The 19,052-nt window shown below is 46.3% G+C and overlaps 1 protein-coding gene across 3 annotated transcripts in view; it reads left to right on the top strand.

The window, feature by feature from the left end:
• The window catches only part of LOC138452933 (zinc finger protein 84-like), a 396,288-nt gene that overhangs the window by 358,117 nt on the left and 19,119 nt on the right, over positions 1 to 19,052 (top strand). Inside the window, exon 3 of one of the 3 annotated variants that reach the window (XR_011260326.1) lies at positions 6,505 to 6,659. The exons of the other annotated variants lie outside the window; for them this stretch is intronic. The gene's annotated coding sequence lies outside the window, so the exon portion shown is untranslated. Of the gene's footprint in view, positions 1 to 6,504; positions 6,660 to 19,052 lie in introns of those variants that run through there. 3 annotated transcript variants of the gene reach the window in all.

Raw genomic sequence — 19,052 nt, 5'->3', positions numbered from 1 at the left:
TTGTAAAGGGTTTGTCTTCCTGGATCAAGATTTTCTTTTCCTCCTACTACAAAGTGCACAGAACTTTGGACGCTTACCTGTGTGCACCAACCCGACTCTAGTGCGGCCCTCGTTCCCCCCGGGTTAGATTCCTCACTACCCTTTCCTTGTCATTGTTTTCTCTTTGGATTATTTCGGACATAGTTGTGACCTACCTCTGGCTGTACATCCAGGTTAGTGTAATTAACATAGGTTCTTACTGTCCTTTTCTAACAATAGTCTTCTAATTAGTCCACTCTCTATCGACAGCCTGGTGAGTCTTGGTCCACTCCTGCCCTTCTCACTAATGGCTCTCTTTGACTGTGGGTTTTACTAGTCAGAGAGTGACATTAGTTAGAAGGTTTCTCTTGAGACACTACGTTTTACCTCTGACAACAGTAGATGGGAGAAGACATTGAGTGTATGCTTTGCAACTACCAGTCTGTATCTTTAAGTGAACCTTAGACATTCCTTCTGTATCTGTTGTGTTCATTATCACAAATCTGGTTATAACAGAATCAGAAGCCATGATGGACGGTTCTGATCCACTGACTGTCCTCACCCAATTGGTGGCGGATTTGAGACAGGAAAAGATCACAGCACAGGATGCCAGGCGCCATCATATGGACGTAATGCAAGACGCCATATGGGCCTCCTCACAAGGAAGGGTTACTCCAGAACCAATTGCTTCCGGTTCAGGTCTGTCTGCACCTCAAAGGGAATCCGTTCAGGTGCTAATGCCAACACTATTCCCTCTGGCTCCACCAGAAAGGTTTACGGGAGACCCCATGACCTACCGCACTTTTGTTAATCAGTGTCGTCTACACTTTCTGTGTAGACCCAGTTCATTTCCGGATTTGACAACCAAAGCAGCTTTTGTATTGTCGCATTTGGGGGGCACGGCAGCAGCCTGGGCGAATCCTTTGCTGAAGACCAACACTCCATTGTTATATGACTACGACGAATTGCTCTCAGCAATGAGTAAGGTCTTTGACATGAGGTATGCCACTCAGGCAACCGATATAGAACTGTTGAATCTACAACAGGGTAGTCAACCACTAGTGGCCTATCTCGCACGTTTCAATCAATTGACGGCAGAAACACAGTGGCCGGAAGATAAGAAGACTGCGGTCTTCTATAAAGGCCTGTCTGAGGAATTGAAAGACGCCTTGTCAACAGCCCCTGTCGTGCCATCAGGATACATGGAGATGCTTGATCTAGTTCTCCAGATTGATGCTCGGAGATCCACCAGAAAGGGCGAAAAGAAACCCTTCCTGTCCATTCCAAACCTACCTGGAGTTACTCAGAATGCCTCTAACGGACCTGAACCCATGCAAATAGGGGCTATTCGGGGTTGTTTATCCTCAGCTGAGTGAGCAAACCGTTGCAAGAATAACCTATGCATGTACTGTGGCTCTGCGGATCATTTACTGGATTCTTGTCCTAAAAAAACGGCAAAAAAGCCGGGAAACGCCAGAGCTCGGCAATAGTGGGAGTCCCTTTGCCGAGTACCATAACAGACTCCTCTTTGTCTTTAAATGCTTCCATTGCAGTAACGTTGTCCTTGTGTTTTAACGACACCATCATTCAGACCCAGGCTATGATAGACTCTGGTGCAACTAATAGCCACAGGGATATCACTTTTGCCAGACAGTCATCCATACCTATGACCACTAAAGCAGTACCTGAGTCAGTCAAGACAGTCGATGGTTCTGCACTATCTTCTGGTCTGGTTACGGAAGAAACATTGCCTATCACAGTATCCTTACCGGACGGCCACACTGAAAAAATGTTTTTTGACGTAATCACAGCACCTCAATATCCATTGATTTTTGGGTCTATCTTGGCTTAAATTACATAACCCTGTGATTGATTGGGTCACTGGTCATATCCAGTATCCTTCAGATCATTGCAATGAAAACTGCTTTTTGGATTCCGGTCGGGTTCATGACACTCCTGTCCTGGCGTTTCCCAAAGGGTTGTCGAGAATAAGTGCACTGACGTCACCTAAGTCACTGATACCTCAGGAATACCAACAGTTCTCTGATGTGTTTGACAAAGGCAAGGCTGAAACATTGCCTCCACATCATCCATACGATTGTCCTATAAAATTGATTCCCGGAGCCAAGACACCAACCAGTCGAGTCTACTCTCTTACCAAACAGGAAGATGCAGTCTTGAAGGAATACATAAATAAGGCACTCCAGTCAGGCTTTATTCGTCCTTCACAATCCCCGGCTGCATCTCCTTTGTTTTTCGTCCCTAAAAAAGAAGGGGATTTGAGACCCTGCATTGACTACAGGGCTCTCAATGCTATAACGGTAAAGAACCAGTACCCTCTACCTTTGATTAACGTCCTGTTGGATTAGTTGGGCTCTTCAGTCATTTTCTCTAAACTGGATCTGAGGGGTGCGTACAATCTTGTACGGATCAGGGCAGGTGACGAGTGGAAGACCGCCTTCAAGACCCAGTATGGTTTATATGAGTACCTCGTCATGCCCTTCGGTCTGTGCAATGCCCCTGCAACATTTCAGTACTTCATGAACGATATCTTCAGTGATTACATGGATCAATTTGTGGTCATATACCTGGATGACATATTGATATACTCGGCATCCTTAGAGGAACACATACAGCACGTATCCAAGGTACTTCAAAGGTTAAGAGAAAACCATCTCTTTGTCAAGCCAGAGAAATGCGTCTTTCACTCTCAGGATGTAGAGTTTTTGGGATATGATATCACCAGCCATGGAGTTAGAATGAGTCAATCCAAGGTAAAAAAAAATCCTGGACTGGGCAGTCCCTGTCTCTATCAAGTCCCTGCAATCTTTTCTGGGATTTGCAAACTTTTATAGGCGCTTCATCCATTCCTTCTCAAGAGTGGTGGCACCGCTCACTACACTAACCAGTCCCAAGAATACATTTCGCTGGACATCGGAGGCCCAGGAGGCGTTCAATCTACTTAAAGAGGCATTTACCACGGCTCCGGTCTTGCAAAACCCGGATCCTGAACTACCGTACATCGTAGAAGCGGATGCGTCTAATCAGGCCATTGGTGCAATCCTTTCCCAGGTTTGCAAGGACACTGGGGTGGAACATCCAGTGGCGTTTTTCTCACGCAAGCTAGCTCCATACGAAAGAAACTATACGGTAACTGAGAAAGAGTTGTTGGCTATCAAAGATGCATTCCTCATATGGCGACACCATTTTCTTGGAGCAAAACACTCAGTGGTTGTGTATTCCGATCATCGTAACTTACAGGCCATCAAAATCATGAAGTGCCTTACGGCTCGCCAGGCCCGTTGGCATTCGTTTTTTGCCCAATTTGATTTCTGCATCTCCTACAGACCCGCTAAGGATCATACCAAAGCAGACGCCCTCTCCCGTATGCACTCCGGGGTGGACAGCTTAAACAACACCAAACCACCTCTACTGGCAGAACACGTTGTCTGTGGTTGTTCAGTTCAGCCCTCATTGAAGAAGGAGATCCTAGATTGGGTATCAGGTAACCCTCATGAGGTACAGGAACTGCGTCTCGATATCAGAGATGGTCTCCAATTTATGAACGGCCTCCTGTATCTACCGACAGAGGAGACACGTACCAAGGCACTGCATTGGGGTCATGATTCCCTGGTAGCAGCTCATCTGGGCCAAAAGAAAACGTTGTAACTGCTACAATGATGGTGCTGGTGCCTCAAAATGTCCCGTGATGTTGTGGATTATGTCTCATCATGTGCTCTATGTGCACAATGCAAAAACACACCAAGTAAACCTATGGGATTACTACACCCATTTTCCGGTTCCCCACAGACCTTGGTACATGGTTTCCATGGATTTTGTAGTCGAATTACCTTCCGTCCATGGTTACGACACAATCTGGGTTGTAGTCGACTACTTCATTAAGTAGTCGAGTACTTCATTAAGATGGCCTTGTTTATACCCTGTCAGGGCATTCCCACTGCTAAGATTTTGGCCGATTTGTTCCTAAAGCACGTCTTTAGGTTCTTTGGTCTGCCCTCTATCGTTATCACCGAAAGGGGTTCACAGTTTGCGTCCCAATTTTGGAAGGCACTAACTTCTGCTCTGCTTATGGAGGATCGCATGTCCAGTTCTTATCATCCTCAAAAAGATGGGCAGACAGTACGGGTTAACGGAACTATGGAACAATACCTACGTTGTCTGTGTCTTCAGTACCAGTCCTCTTAGTTTTCGCTGTTGCCGGCAGCAGAGTTCACATATAATAACTCACAGCATTCCTCAACGGGTGTGTCACCGTTCTATGCTCTTTATGGACAGCACCCACGATCCATCCCAGTAGATTTGGATTTGACCGACACAGTACCTGAGGCAACTGACAAGTTAAAAGCTCTGACCACCCTTCATACCAAAATAAAAAAACATCTAATAAAGGCCCAAGCTAGTGCTAAATACTATGCAGATCAGCGTCGGGTGGCTGCTCCGCGCTACAAAACTGGCATGTCAGTCTGGTTGTCTACTAAACACCTAAAGGGGTAAGAGGAAACTTCTACCTCAATTCGTCAGACCATACAAAATAACACAAGTGATCAATCCTGAACCCGGTTGCCTGTCCGACCTTTGGCGGTTTCAGTTAAGGGCACAGACAAATATGAGGTCCGTGCTATCCTAGGGATGAGAATGCGAGCTGGGGTTCCCCACTATCTCATTGATTGGAAGGGGTATGGTCCGGAAGACCGATCGTGGGAACCCTTGTCGAATATTCATGCTCCTGTGTTGCTCCATCGCTTCCATGCGATGAGAGGAGTGAAGCGCCCTTTGGGGGATGGTACTGTCATGCCTGCCACCCCAGGGTCCTATTTCCCGGCATCCTCAGCCTTCAGAATGGCCAGGCCATTCTATACTCAATGGAAATTGGCCGGGAGACGCTACTGAGAGAGCTCGCATTACCTGACCAATGTATGCGTCTTCGCGTTGGTCAGGTGCACGTCAGCTGACATTATTTAACGAGGCTGATGCCTTACGGCTGTGCTTCTGATCCTTTTTGGTAGCTGCGTTCCGGAGCTTTTGCTTCTGCTGTTCTTTGCAGACGCTCTTCTTTTCATCGCAAGAAGCAGTTTCCTTTCCCCGCGTTCCTATGCAGTTTCAGGCAACCTTCCAGCTCATCTCAGAGCTACTCCTTTTGTGTTCTTACGCAGCCTTCTTCTAACTTTTGCAGCCCTGTCGCGTACGCGACGCTCTTCAACCTGTTGCTTCGTTGCTTCGTTCCAAGACGGAGCTCCGCCACGTTCCTACGTGACATAGCAATTTCCACGGACTGCAATCAACATACATCCAATTCGGCAATACTATTAAAGGCATGGTCTAGTAAATTTTTTTTATTGTCCCTACGGGTCGGCCATGTTTTTTTAAGCCTAAGTGGCACTATTTTTAGAAAACTTTCCTATGGACCTTTCCCGAGTTTTCGTCCATTAAACGCACGCGAAAACAAGCACTAGGGAGCTGCCATTTTCTGATAATCCTATCTTTTCACCCATCGCCCGGGCTGACCTGCTTTTGCGGCACTAAATCAATTCCCCCGCCCCTGAGCCTGTCATCAGCAGACTCGTACCGCCCATTTCCCAACGCCAAAGCACGTCTTGTGTCAACATTCGCTGCGCTTCAGCTAATGACGTGTCGCCATGGAAATGGCAGGATGCCTCTTTGCTCAATAAGTATAAACAGACCGTTTCACAAAACACAGCAGCAGATTTTCGATTCCATTCCTCTCTCTGTGTTACTTTGAGTATTCTGTGACTCGTTTCAGTGCTATGGTCAGCTGCCTTAGCCGCTTGTAGCCCGTGTGAACACCTGTACCATCTCGGTAAATTATTTTACTCTGTTTACCACACAATGGCTACAATAATGCCCTACATGTACGAGCCTGATTTTACCGAGGAGGAACTACTGGAAAGGGAAGCTTGCCAAAACGATGGGGATTCGGACGGCAGTTGGCAGGACGAATCAACAGATGAAGAGCCTGGGCCTAGTCGAATGGACGGCGTCTCCACCTGGTGCACATGCAATCGGTGCGAGCTAATGCCAACTGAGGACGAGAACTGCTGCTGCCGAGAAAACTCGGGATGCCTGGCCTACATTTCGGAAGGCGAGCCACGACCGCAATGCATTACCGAGCTGCCAGACTTCAGGGCAGCCTGCCTCACACGGGCCGTATTGAGAATAATGATGGTGCTTATGCACGAACTTCGCGCAACTGTTCGTCCTCGTAATCCGAGTAACAAGTAAGTATACTCTGCTTGTCATGCCACTCCTATTTCATGATCTTCTACTGTATCCAAAATTACATCTACATATCATTGTAACGCATGTAAGTCGTTCAATAGTGTACATTGTCTAGATAGCATTTGTCCGTGCAGAATGCCATTAGTTACAAGAATTGTCATTGACAACAAACGTTTATTAAACTTATCTTGGTCATTTAAAAACAGTTTGTTTCATTCCTTTTCACAGGTGGTACAAGCTGGTGGCCTATCGTTCCTTTACATGGTGGCCCCACGGGAGGCTTGGACACCGCGTTCGAAGAGTGATCCCTGCCTGTGCCGTTCGTGCCATTAGAGAAACGTTCCTGAGTGACAGCGGTCAGTACAGGGGATTTTCTCTCGCTGTGCTGCAACCTGACCTGTATAATCTTTAAAGTCTTGTATTTTTGTGTCATAAAAATAAGATACAAAATAAAACACCACATATATTTTAACAACGTTTGTTTCGATTTTTTAAATGAATCAAGTGTGTCTCCATTCAAGGATGGACGTCAGACATCTGTGCTCCGAATGAGTGAAGGTCTGGTCGCTGTGAAGCAGGGTGGTCACTATCTATCTAAGCTAACATAACATATTCTCGATAATGCATGCACTAAATAACACTTGTTCAAAGTCTTTCAGTAGGTTATGTCTCTATAAAAGTCACACATATATCTATACTAACAATTACCATTGGATTATACAGGCCTTATGGTCTTGACCACTATAATACACCGGGTCTGTGCTCACAAGAATCTTGTATGTGGCATTTGTTATTGATAAGCAACGATATACTATCATTGATATAAAGGCGATATACTATATATTGATATAAAGGTGGTTCGCGCCGGTGGATGCGCGCTGGCATGGGGGGCTGTCAGGGGGGCGAAAGGCCAAGGTGCCAAACTACATGTGCACTTCAAAAGGTGTCCCACGCCAAGGGGCCATTGTTCACATGGTCTCCTCAGACCCCGTGTCTCCAGGCAGGCCTCCCCTGAGGCAGACCGCCCCCCTGCAATCCACATAAGTGTGTCTCCATTCAGCAGTCTTCCTGTGCCTTATCTGCACGCCCCAGGCCCATCCATCCCACCCCCCTGTATCAAAGGCGGTTCGCGCCGGTGGATGCGCGCTGGCATGGGGGGCTGTGACGGGCGCAAACGGCCAAGGTGCCAAACTACATGTACACTTCAAAAGGTGTCCCACACCAAGGGGTCATTGTTCACATGGTCTCCTCAGACCCCGTGTCTCCAGGCAGGCCTCCCCTGAGGCAGGCCGCCCCCCTGCAATCCACATAAGTGTGTCTCCATTCAGCAGTCTTCCTGTGCCTTATCTGCACGCCCCAGGGCCATCCATCCCACCCCCCTGTATCAAAGGCGGTTCGCGCCGGTGGATGCGCGCTGGCATGGGGGGCTGTGACGGGCGCAAACGGCCAAGGTGCCAAACTGCATGTACACTTCAAAAGGTGTCCCACGCCAAGGGGCCATCGGTCACATGGCCTCCTCAGACCCCGTGTCTCCAGGCAGGCCTCCCCTTCAAGCAGGCCGCCCCCCTAATACCACGACATACATACGTCATTCATTCACAAACACACCCCAGTTTCTAATACTTTAAAAACCACTCGATATGTCTCATGAGAACATCTTTGTGCTTTGCAAGTCAACTCCTGAACGTGCTACCTGGGAACCACTGAGATCTACGCTAATCTGCTCGTCGTTGTGCTATCCGTGAACTTCTGTGACCGCTTCGAGCATACCCATCAGTGCGCTACCTGTGGCCATCCACCTTTTCTCCCGCAACATACTGCTCTGCTTGCTGAATCCAACTGTTTGTTGGTCAAGGTAAGGCCATGTTTCCTGGTCATATTTCACAGATTTTTACATTTCTATCTATTTGCGAGTAGAGTACCCAATAGTGCTATGTTCATTGGTCTCATTGCTATTGACTTGAATTTCCATTGCTATGCTAACAATAGATCTATTTATTTTCATCTGTGTCCATTGTCATCGAATTGTCGAATTGCATCCTTTGGGGGTCCAGTCTATGATGTAAGCATGTTTCCTTCTTGTGCAATACAGAACATCCAAGGGATGAGTCACATGTTCAGTTTTTAGTCAAATCATTTATACATTTCTGCAACTTATGCAAATACTAAGCTGCACATAATGAACTGGTATAGTTCCTGCAACCAAAACAAACCTTGCATTGATCATTGTATGATTCATTTACTTTTGTATCAAATCTTTATTCTTGAAGATTGTATAATAATGTCGATATTTACTTTTCAGATTTATCAACAATGCCTGCCTGTTCGATTAGCGGTTGCCCTTCGAAGACCCATGCGAAATCTGAAGGCACTACAATGCATGTATTCCCGAAAACTGTTGATCGAATAAGAGAATGGGTCAGACATTGCGGATATCCACTGGATGAGCTGGAAAGTAGAGTCCAACAAGTCTTAAAGGACAAGAGGGGTGATCGATACCGCATCTGCAGCCGGCACTTTTCCTTGGACATGTACACAACATCTTGGGTAACAAAGAAGAATAAACAGCGAACGACACGGAAATTGCTCGAAAACGCTATTCCCACTCTATTCGTCCACATTCCGCCACCGGTGAGTCAAGTGTCCAGATTTAGCTTTAGGCCTTGAGGTAGTGTGTAGGTATCCGAACGGATTAATTGATATTGTAGGTGTTCTATCCCTTGTAATAATTTCAATATTGATATGATTGTATAGTTTTTTGAACAATGACATTTACAAATATATTCTTTTTCGATTTCATAACCCACAAACGCAATGTATATATATGGGAACAGGGAACTGTGCTGTATTGAGCATTTTACAAGTATTCTGTTGCCTTACATGGCTATTTTTAATATTGGCATTTCATTATCAATCATTAATTTACCTTTACAACTTCTTGACTATCCCTTGAATCCGAAGCAAGAACATTCTACATCCTTGACGTGGTCGCAGTTATCAACCACTTCTAGCGCGTATCAGGTAATCTTACTAGGCTAATCCGCTACAGACCTGTTTTATGCATGTCAAGTAATATTTTTATTTTATCGTGTAATCATTTTACCGAATGTTTGGTTAGTGCTTTCCAATTGATATACACCTTACTTATCGTCCGCTGGTGTTTGTTTTCGGTTATAATTAGTGTTATCCATACTAATGCAAGTACTGTCTTTCAGGGAGATGCTGAAGCATCCGCCACATCTACAACATTTATAGATGTTCTTCAACAGCAGGAGGTATGGATACTGACAGCTCCATCGAGCGTCATCATCAGAGCTGGAATTCTTGTCGTTTGATTGTTCTACACAATGTTTCATTCGTGGTTAGCCGTTGATATGTACCTGTGCTGTCGACCCCAGGTGTGTGTTATGTTTTCACTATTGTAATCCTCACTAATGCAAGTACTATGTTTCAGGCAGTTGATGGAGCGTCAACCCCTGCACTTGATGCAGAGCCTGACATTCAAGTAATTCCAGGGGAAGTGGAAGCGGGACCATGCGTATACGAATCGGCGCAACAGCTTTCGGAAGTGCGCACTACATTTGCAACATCCATAGATATTCTTCAGCAGCACGAGGTATGGATAATGACAGCTCCATCATGCGTGATCATATAACGTGATTCCATTTGCTATACTTTCTTCCCTATTAATGCAAGTGCTGTGTTTCAGGGAGACGATGAAGCTTCCACTACAATCACAACATCCAATTTAGATGATGCAGATGTAAATAAATCGGAGAAATAAGTTGATGAAATGTGATCATATTTAGATTTTCCTTGATTCTTTTGGACAATGCATCATTTGCGGTTATCTCTTTATATTTACCTGTGCGTTCGACCCCAAGTGTATGTTATGTTTCCAATATTGAAAACCATACTAATCCAAGTACTGTGTTTCAGGGAGACGACAGAGCTTCCACCACAATCACAACATCTCATTTAGATGATGCAGATGTAAAGGAATCGTTGAAATAAGTCGATGAAATGTGATCATATTTGGATTTTCCTTGATTCTTTTGGACAATGCATCATTTGTGGTTATCTCTTTATATGTACCTGTGCCGTCGACCCCAAGTGTGTGTTGTGTTTCCAATATTGAAAAGCATACTAATGCAAGTACTGTGTTTCAGGGAGATGCGGATGCCTCCTCTCCAATACAACCATTCATGGCAGTCCATGCAGAGCCAGAGGTATGGATACTGACAGCTCCATCGAAATAGATCATCACTGGTCGAATACTTGTCGGTTGATTGTTGCACACAATGTTTAAATCGTGTTTGGCTATTGAGATGTACCTGTGTGGTCGTCCTCACGTGTGTTTTATGCTAACAATATTTTGATACATAGTAATGAAAGTACTATGTTTCAGGGAGACGATGGAGCCTCATTCTGTGCTGTCTATGCGGATACAGAAAATATAGTCATTGCAGCGCAAGAGGAAGGGAGGCCATGCGGAAACGAATCGGAGCTACAGCGTGCAGATGTTGAAGGTCGAGTCAAAAAAGTTGCAAAGAAAAAAAAACAAAAAAAGGTTAGTTACAAACAGTTCATAACTTTAAAAAAAATGTTTGTGCTGGGAACTATTTTATGTTATTTTCCAGTCAATTCTACTACACTCCATCTTGTGTTTAAACTGAACATCCCTTTTCCAATCTCTCCTCCAGTTACCCGTGGGTGTCAGAACTATACACACACAGACAGTAAAGCGAATGAGAGATGTGGCTTGCCAGACCGTGTACACTATGGAGGAACTATTAATTGAGGCGAGGCGTGTTCAGGCTCGAGATGCTCATGTCCAATGGCCAGAACAAGAATTAATTTTGTTTGGAGACTACAGCAAAGTTGCATTGGACCATAGCTACAGTGCGACCGCACCACCACAAGAAGATGTTATTGAATGTATTGAAGATAGCTCTGAAGTAGTTGCAGATCAATTTACACAATCTACACCCGCCAAAAATTTGCCACCAAAAAACCTGTCGACATTGTTGTGTTCTCCCATCAATGTTGAAGTAATAGATGTCGAAATGACAGAGAATGAACCAGCCGCAGCATCCATAGACGCATCAGAACTTGATATCAGCGATATTACTTTCCAATGTGTTGAAATCTCCACAACGTCACAGGCCGAAACAACATTGACGCAGGGTGACAGTCAAATGAAAGAGAGCAAATGCATTGTATTCGACAGTTGTTTGATGGAAATTACAAGTATGCTGAAATGTGTGCATTCCATTAGAGGGAAAGTATGTGGGAAGCCATTGATTAATGTGACTCGTCAAATAAAAGGCAGTAACGTCAAAATAAATGCCGCCTGTAGATTAAATCATAGGTTCTCATGGTCTGCACAACCGATGCTGGGGTAACTGCCAGCAGGCAATCTACTGTGTGCAGCTGCATCAATTTTTAGCTTTCTTTGAGTTTGTGGGACTCCATTTCATTTCTAAAGCGCTGTACTACATATACCAACGTGATTATCTGTTTCCGGCCATTAGTGATACTTGGAAAATTGAACAATTGTCTCTAGCAAGTACATTCGAAGGCAAACGATTCAGGCTAGCCGGCGATTGTCATGATCTCTGCTTCCAAAAGGTCAGGGTTTTCCCAACTCCCTTGGAAGCAGATCCATAACCCAGGTTCCGAGTGCCAACCAGTCCCAATTGGGACCTTTTGGACCCAGTCCTGGCGCCAGTGGCACCAGGCTCATAAATATGCCCAGTCCCAGCGCTGGACGCGCCGGGCTCATAATGCTTGGGTGGACTTACCTGCAGCAGACCATGCTGCTTACTTGCCTGCCAGTTGAGCCTCTGATCCTCTTCTGTTTGGAACTACTTTTCCTGTTGGGTGGGGCAGGAGCCACTCCCTAGATTCAGAACACTGGAACTCTTCTGGAAAGCAGGAACTCTTTTCTTACCTAGGCGTGGCTGTGGAAGGAGACACCTAAGCACTACAGGAGGCTATTTAAACCACACCCGATGGATGAATCTTGCTTTGCGTTATTCTACATCCTCTGCAGCAGAACGCTCATCGTGTCTTCTGCATCTGATCCTGGGCCTAAGGGAAAAGGCTTACCATCCTGAATCCAGTCTTCAGCAACACCTATAAAGACAAGAAAGAACAGGTTAGCATTACGTTCTTCAGTGACAGCTCTTCACTTACCTGGTCCATCGGCTGTCACCAACGCCTCGCGCTGCATTCCGGCATCTGAAAGACAAAGGCTTACCTACTCTTCGTGCGCTCCGGAGGTCTTCACACTGCATTCCGGCATCTGAAAGACAAAAGCTTACCAACTCTTCGCACGCTCCGGAGGCCTTCGGCGCTGCATCCCGCATCTGAAAGACAAAACAAGGTGCGTTTAAAGACATTGGGGAACTTTAATACTCACGTGCCATTACTCCTTTCCACATCTAATCCAGTGGGTATTCCGGCACCCTGCAGCCGCTCCGAACTTGTACCTGCAAAATAAAAAGACAGTTAGAGCGCATCGTGAAGCAGGCAAGAAGCGTTTACTTACGTGCTTCCAGGCGCTTCTATTCATCACACGGGCTCCATCTTCAACTCACTTCAGCCCGTCATCCACCATCGCCGGAACCCTGCAAAACAAGAAACATCATTACTAAAGACTTTAAAGACATTAGAATTACTCGAAACTTACCGTTCGTGCAGTAAACGACGGACAGCAGTCCCCTTATCCAGTGAAGAAACTGGTTACAGCACTCTGCCCCGAGGCAGATGGAGAGCACGGCGTTCACTTACCTAAGGTGAGAGCGTTAACCTTTGGGGTTCTACAGGAGAAGAGAAAAGGAAGAAGAGAGAGACATTCAATAACCCAGTTCCTTAATCCCATATTTTCTATCTGCAGACATCTTACCCTTCGAGTCAGACATACAGTGCACAGAGGTCCAGCCCAAAGAGCCAGCCGTGTTTTACACATCACCTTTGAAGATACGGTATTCGCCCAGTCAAGACCGGCGCCTCTACGGGAATCAGGTGAGCGTTACAGAACGCAAACCCTACCACAAAACTCCCGTCCAGGCGCTATGGAAACCTCGGATACCGACCAGCTAGCCCAGTTACTTGGGGAACTAAGGGCAGAAGTGCATGCAGCCCGTCAGGAAATGAACGCTCTAAGAAGGGAACTGATTATTTCCAAGGAGCGAACAGATGATCTCGCTAGACAATTGCTACAGTCACAAGCCGGACAGACCCCGTTACCCGCATCTGGGGGAAATCTTCCTTCTACATCCTCTATGAATCCAGTGCAGATCAACCTACCTGGGAATGTACCTCCTGGCTCCGCCCGAACGATTTTCTGGTGACCCAAAGAGGTTTGCAGTATTTATCAATCAGTGCCGGTTGCATTTCTTATGCCGGCCAGCAGCCTTTCCAACTGATCAAGCTAAAGTAGCTTTTGTGCTTTCGTACCTTAGTGGCAATGCGGCAGACTGGTCGATCCCTCTAGTAAATCAAGATGATCCGGTCCTCCATGATTTTCAAGCTTTTCAGCTCAGTATGGAAAAACTGTTCGCAAGACATTCACAGGGGCAGGCCTTGGACAATGAGCTTCTTTCGTTGCCACAAGGTAATCAAGACCTTTTGGCTTATATTGCGTCTTTCAACAGACTGATAGTGGACACTCAATGGCCTGAGGACAAAAGGATTACGCTGTTTTATAGAGGTCTACGTGGAGAGCTCAAAGATGTGTTAGCCCAAGTAGTGAATCCCCCACAAGATTGTTCGGACTATATAGACTTAGTCGTTCAAATGGATCACAGACTGCAGAACAGGAAGGCCGATCGTTCCAAGTTTGATGCTCGAGTATTTTCCAAACCGCCAACTCCTTCCAACGGAGTAGACTCCGGGGAACCCATGCAAATAGGGGGTCTGAAAGATCCTCTAACACAAAAGGAGCGGGAAAGGAGAAAACAGTTGCAATTATGCCTCTATTGCGGAAACTCAGGGAACTTTCTTCGAGACTGTCCGGTGAAACCTGCCAAGAAGGCAGTAGGAGCTGCAGTTACCAAAGTTACAAACTCTGAGCAGGGAAACGACCTCGCCCGACAAGAATAGAGGTCCTCTTGCCGAGCGTGAAAACCAGTTCCGTGACCTCGCATTTCGTGATACCTATGGTCCTCATTAGCCCTGATAATCCGGATCGATTACATGCAATTGAAGCTTACGTCGACAGCGGTGCCATCAGCAATTATGTGGATCATGAAATGGTTTTGAGGATGAATCTAACTCTTTGTCCCAAGGCTGTAAAGGACGTCAATACTACGGTGGATGGTACGGAGATAGCCTCCGGGCCAGTAACGCATACCACTCAAGAGGTGATGCTAGTAAGTCAAGATGGACACCATGAGAAGATCGTGTTCGATGTGATCAAGGCCCCTCAGTTTCAGATTATTCTAGGAATACCTTGGTTAGAGAAACACAATCCTCTGATCGATTGGCGAGCAAGAACGGTCCAGTTTCCAGAATGTGTCTCTACTTGTCACCCTCCACCTGGTGTTGCACTGGCAGCAATTTCTTCAGAGACTCCCCAGTTACCTCCCGCATACCTAGAATACCAAGATGTTTTCCGGAAGGATCAGGCTAACTCTCTACCTCCTCATAGGTCTTATGACTGCCAGATAGACCTGATACCTGGATCTACTCCTCCTTGTAGTAGAATTTATGCCCTCACCGAGCCTGAGAACCTTCACCTTCGACAATACCTGGATCAATACCTGGCAAATGGGTTTATTCGTCCTTCCAAGTCCCCTGCTTCTTCAGCTTTGTTCTTCGTTCCAAAAAAGGAAGGAGACCTTAGAACTTGTATAGATTATCGCTCCCTGAACCAGATCACCGTTAAGAATAGATATCCGTTACCTTTGATCCCTGAACTCCTGGACCAAGTCAGAAAAGCATGCATATATACAAAGCTGGATCTTAGAGGAGCTTACCACTTGGTACGAGTAAAAGAGGGCGATGAATGGAAGACGGCCTTCCGCACCAAGTATGGGCTATTTGAATATCAGGTCATGCCCTTCGGATTTTGCAATGCCCCGGCCGCCTTTCAATATTTTATGAACGATGTCCTCAGAGAGCTCATAGATGTGTGTGTTGTTGTTTACATTGACGACATCCTCGTTTATTCTTCATCAGAATCTGAACATCGGAAACACGTGAAAATGGTCCTCGAAAGATTGCGTCAACACAAACTTTTCGCTAAGTTGGAAAAATGTGTTTTCAACGTGACTGAAGTTGAATTCTTGGGATTCATATTATCACCTGGCGGAGTGCGTATGGATTCAAAGAAGGTCGATGCAGTTCTCAAATGGCCATCACCATCCTCCGTAAAAGGTGTGCAAAGCATGTTAGGCTTCGCTAACTTTTACCGCAGGTTTATCCCCGAATTCTCTCGAATAGTCCAGCCCATCACTGCCTTGTTAAAGAAAAACAAACGTTTTGAATGGTCTACCGAGGCGGAACAAGCTTTCCAGGATTTGAAGACTAAATTTATCTCTGCACCAATCTTAAAACACCCTCGCCCGAACTCCCCTACATCGTGGAAACTGATGCTTCAAGCCTTGCCATGGGGGCAGTTCTATCACAAAAGGACCCGGTAACCAATCAGTTGCATCCCGTGGCATTTTGGTCCCCCAAATTCTCGCCTCCTGAAATCAATTACATGATTACTGACAAGGAACTTCTGGCTATCAAGTCTGCCTTTAAGGCTTGGCGGCATTATCTGCTGGGGGCCCGACACACCGTTACTGTGATTACGGATCACCGAAACCTGCAATATTTGAAAACCGCAAAAGCCCAATCCTCTAGACAACTCCGTTGGCATTATTCTTTGCCGAGTTTGACTTCATAATTACCTATCGACCTGGTACAAAGAACGGTAAAGCTGATGCCCTTTCTCGGATGGGAGTGGAAGAACACTTGATCAACCCTAAACCTGTACCAATCATTCCCGAACAAAGAATTCTGGGTGTAATCGCCACAGAATCCATAGAGGAAGTTAAGGATAAAGCCAGGCAACTTGTAACTCCAGCAGACATACAGAATTGGCATCTGCAGGGAAAGGACTTTGCAGTAAAGGACAACTTATTGTATTTCCAAGAACGATTATACCTACCCAGCACAGATTTACAGAAAAAAGTAATCTCTTGTTATCACGATTCTTTAATGGAAGGACATCCCGGTATGGCCAAGACCTCAGAAAAGATCAAGCGCTACTTCTGGTGGCCGTCTTGGAAAAAAGATATCAGAGACTTTATAATGTCCTGTGAGTCAAAAGGAAAGACCAGCAGGCCTCTTACGCCCTATTGACATCCCACCTCGCCCTTGGCATACGCTTTCTATGGACTTCATCACCGATCTACCTCCATGCTCCGGATACAATACGATTCTAGTAATCGTGGACTTATTCTCCAAGATGGCGCATTTCATTCCGCTCAAAGGCTTGCCAACAGCAGCAACTCTGGCCCGAGAATTTCTCGAAAACATCGTCCGACTGCACGGTTTTCCTTCGGTTCTAATTTCGGATCGAGGTAGTCAATTTATTTCTCATTTTTGGCGAAGTTGCTGTCGGTCGGCTCAAATTGATGTGAGACTATCGACCAGTCACCACCCTCAGACCGACGGACAAACCGAGAGGACCAATCAAACTCTGGAACAGTATTTACGCTGCATGCTGCAACAAACTGAAAAAACTTGGAAAGACATCCTTTGGATAGCCGAATATGCCTACAATAACTCTGTCCATTCGGGAACTGGGAAAACCCCGTTTTTTCTTTTGTACGGCAGTCACCCTCGAACCTCAGAGTTGGATCCCCTCCAAGATCTTCAAACACCAGCAGTAGACTACCTGCATTCTACAATCACCCAAGCCTTTAAGGAAGCTGTTTCTCACCTTCAAAGGGCTAAAGAACAATACAAGAAAGGAGCAGATCAACATCGGAAGGAAGCCCCTCAATATCAAGTAGGGGATCAAGTCTGGTTATCCACCAAATATCTACCTCTAAAAGGGCCACGCACATTCAACCCAAGATACCTTGGTCCCTATTCCATCACTACCATAGTAAACCCAGTAGCGGTCAAGTTGGACTTGCCCCCGCACATGAAGATACATCCGGACTTCCACGTCTCTCTATTAAAACCCGTGCAACCTCAAACCCGACTAACTAAATCTCCAAAACCTATCCTAGTAGATGGAGAACTCGAGTTTGAAGTCAAAAGCATTCTGGACTCCAAGATCTCCAAATCTAAACTATTTTACCTAATTGACTGGAAAGGCTACGGCTGTCAGCTTCCGATTCTACCACTGGTGTAATACCCTTCTTTCTCTCTTCAACCTCCTCACCTGTGGAGTCGAAATCCTCTTCAGCTGGACTGAGTGCTCGATGCGCCGTATAATCCTTTTCCTTTTTTCGAGGTTGAGAGTGTCTCCCACAAGAGGAAGCCACAGTGAGAGCGTGTTAATGCGCCCTGACCGTGTCCCCCTCCCGGGAGAGACAGGAAGGGGGAAAAAAGCCAGAGTAGGCAAAAAACCCCGTGGACCGGTAAGTATCCTGATGGCCGCTGGACGTGTATGCAGAGGAATGATGGGAGAAGGCAGCAACCGGAACCAGGTGGAATTATAATGCAGCGTAAAACGCCAAAAGGTAAAGAAAACAAAGTAAAGGCAGAGAGCTGGAACTAAGGAATGGAGGTAGAGAGGAAACGAAAAACTGGGACCGGAGTAGGACCGGTAATAAGGACGGAAAGAGTAAGAGAAAAAATGCTCGAGGAGCAAAAGGTAAACAGCGTGTAGCAAGACCGCGGCAGCGAGGAAAAGCAGCTGACCGTGGAAGGTCGCAACGCGCTGTGCTCAGGGAGAGGAGTGGTTAAATAGCGCTAAGGCGGAGAAGACTAGACCGCATAGAGAGAACGTAGCGTCAGCGTGACGGGAATCAGGAAGTCCCTAAGCGGCAGCGGGGCCAAAGACGCCAGGTGCGGAGGCGGCGCATGACAGTATGCCCCCTGCCAAGGCCCAGGCCACCCGGTTTGCCGGGATGCAAACGGTGAAACTTCCGGAGAAGGATAGGAGCGTGGATGTGTGCAATTGGTTCCCAAGAGTCCTCAGTATGTGAAAAACCTTTCCAATGCACCAGGTATTCCAGGCGCCCTTTGCGGTGTCTGGAGTCCAGCAACCCGGACACTTCATACTCAGGAGCATCAGGTGAGTGAGAAAGAGTGGGGAAAGGACGAGCCCTTAATGACTGTTCGGCACTCTTCAAAAGAGATGCGTGAAACACTGGGTGAATCCGCCTAAGAGAATGTGGCAGCTTAAGGCGGAAGGCCACTGGATTGATCTTGGCAGAAATGGGATAGGGACCGATAAACCTGGGGGACAGTTTAGATGGGCGAGACCATCTAGGAAGGTATTTAGTAGATAACCATACCTTGGAACCAACCTCCCAATCAGGTACAACCTGCCGGTGCCGGTCAGCTTGCCTTTTGTAAGCCTGGAGGCTATCTCTGAGATTCAACTTGGCTTTGTCTTGGATGTCCTTTATTCGGATAAGTGTCTCTTCTACCGCCGGAAGTGCAGGTTTGCAGAAAAAATGTGGAATGATGGCTCGGGGATGAAAGCCATATGAACAATAGAACGGAGACATTTTGCTTGCGGAATGACTGGCATTATTATATGCGAACTCCGCTGTCGGCAGCATATCCACCCAGTTGTCTTGTTCCATATTGGTGTA

Source organism: Ambystoma mexicanum, chromosome 4p (genome assembly GCF_040938575.1).
Source record: "Ambystoma mexicanum isolate Mex_15411 chromosome 4p, UKY_AmexF1_1, whole genome shotgun sequence".
In the NCBI taxonomy this organism is placed as follows: domain Eukaryota; kingdom Metazoa; phylum Chordata; class Amphibia; order Caudata; family Ambystomatidae; genus Ambystoma; species Ambystoma mexicanum.
The sequence above is the reverse complement of the archived record's forward strand: the minus strand, read 5'-3'. Positions and strand labels throughout refer to the sequence as shown.